Source organism: Mandrillus leucophaeus, unplaced genomic scaffold, assembly GCF_000951045.1.
Source record: "Mandrillus leucophaeus isolate KB7577 unplaced genomic scaffold, Mleu.le_1.0 Scaffold36, whole genome shotgun sequence".
In the NCBI taxonomy this organism is placed as follows: domain Eukaryota; kingdom Metazoa; phylum Chordata; class Mammalia; order Primates; family Cercopithecidae; genus Mandrillus; species Mandrillus leucophaeus.
Window position 1 is genome coordinate 5606840 of NW_012103809.1, and position 2169 is coordinate 5609008.

The following is a 2169-nucleotide window of genomic DNA, read 5'->3' on the forward strand; positions in this document are numbered from 1 at the left end:
GGGGGCGGGCAGGGTGGCGCGGGCCCAGTGGACGCGGGGCCGGGGTGGACTTTGTGCCCTCTCCAAACTGTTCGCCAAGAAAAACGTGTGTTGAGCTTTTCAGTGACACTGTCCTCCCTCGAACCCCACTTTCCCGAAGGGGGACTCCAGAACCATTCACGCGGCCGGTGGGGATGGAGCCATAGAGAAATGGTTCCCTTGGAGCCCCCTCTTTTTGGGGGGCAGAGAATGGTCACTCGCTCCCCCATTGTCCCAGGATTTTTGACAGTTGAAACTGCAGTTTACCATTCACATTCATCCTCTACATTCACCCTCTGCTTCATTTTTTTTCCCACGCTCTGTTTATTTGATACATTTTGAGAAAATATATTGGATTTGCCACAAAACAAGCCTAAAGAAGCTACTTTATAGTATAGCCAGATTTCCCTGCATCCTGATATCTAGGAAGAAGTGAAGGCAGAATTAGGAAAACAACTGCATTTAGAAAATTGAAAAACTTACTAGGAAACTATTCTGTATTGTATATATTTCAAATAAAAGTTTAATATCTGTTTGCTGCTCAAGGAAATAGTTGAAATGTCAAAATTTACCTATTATAATTCAAAATTGCATGTTTTGTTGGAAAGTTCGTAGTAATGCTGAATCCTACATAAACATTGTGTTGACAGTATGTTGTGCTCAACAATTCTTGGGTTAAACGTTATTCATTCAGTTACCATTTTTCACTTCCGAAGTGATACAAACTCCACTCATTATCAAATTACCTTACTCCTGACAGATTAATAGCTATACGTTCACAGTTAAACGCATGTTTATTTTTTGATTCAAATAACCCAGTTGGGAAGTTACATTATATACTTTTTTGGTGGTTGCAACCTATTGGATATCGTTTCATTTCACAAAAGAGAGATGGTTATATCACAGTGAAAATAAAAATTGCATTATTTCACTGTAGGGTTAGCATTAGTATGCTAGACATAATTGTACATGTACACAGTTGGATGATCTTTGCTTTTATAACCAAATTTACTTTGTAGTAGGCATATTTCTCCCTTTACATGATATTATTTTTGGCTACACACTCGCCATTACTGAGTATTCCATTTTTAATCATTCCCATTCTGGTGGTTTGAGCTTTTCTTAGCTCAAATGAGCCAGAGGTACGATTTCCTCAGGGGAATTTTAGGGGTCAACTCTAGCAGGAAAAACCTAGACGTCGTTATGGAAGCCCACGGGAACAAAACAATTCAAGTTTTCACAGATGGCCAGCTGTCTTAGTGGGTGTATGGTCGTTTAGCATTTTTATTCCTTAAAAGGGGAAAACAGTTTAGTTTCATCAGGGATTTTTTTTTTTTTTTGCATCAGTTTTGTTTCACCTTATTCCTCTCAAGTTTGAGGTGGCCCGTTAAACCAGCCACTTTTGCCTGCTTCTTGAGGTGGACGTGTTGAATTTCTGTGCCCCAAAGTGCGAACGTTCTTTAGGTCCAACCCTGAAAACCTTCTTCGTAACCCCGGTTCAGCCCCTCTTCACTGCTTTGCCATGGATTTCCACTCCTTGCTTCCTCTACTGCTTTCTAGCAGCCGGGGTCACACCCTGGTTCATGCTAATTACTCCCTCTTCCCCTTTCACGCTCTCCCCTGCGTCCCTGGAGCCCACGTCCGACGACCAGCCCCGCACCCTCTTTTCTGTCCCCGAAGTCCCCTCCCGGGTCGGCCCTATAAGCTGTCAGGCTGTCAGGCAGGGGTTAATTGCGCTCGCAGCTTCGGCACTGGGAAGCACCAGCGGGGCTTTGGAGCGGCCTCTGGAATAACCTTGGCTTTCCTCGCTCTTTTAATAGAACATCCGCCACCAAAAAGTGGTTTCAGTTCAGGGTTAATAATATGTCCCCTTCCACTCTCCAAACCAACACCCCGCCCCCCTCCTTTTTTTTAAAAGTTGTTTTTCAAAGTTAATGAGTTTCAAGTTTCACAATGACTTTCCCCTTCCTTCTACGCGTTGCTGAGGAAACCCCCTTGGGGTCCCCCCCGCCCCTGAGCCTCCCCCTCCCCCATTCGGCCGGGGCGAGGGGCGGGGCCGGGAGACCCCATGACGTCAGCGGCCGGCCCACATCCTGCTGTAGAAAGTAAAGAGACGGTAAAGAGAAACTACGGCCCCGCCCGCCCCGCCCC

At 45.5% G+C, this 2169-nt stretch overlaps 1 protein-coding gene across 1 annotated transcript in view; it reads left to right on the forward strand.

The window, feature by feature from the left end:
* HIVEP1 (human immunodeficiency virus type I enhancer binding protein 1) overlaps positions 1-2169 on the forward strand; it is a 155795-nt gene that overhangs the window by 559 nt on the left and 153067 nt on the right. The gene's annotated exons all lie outside the window — the stretch shown is intronic.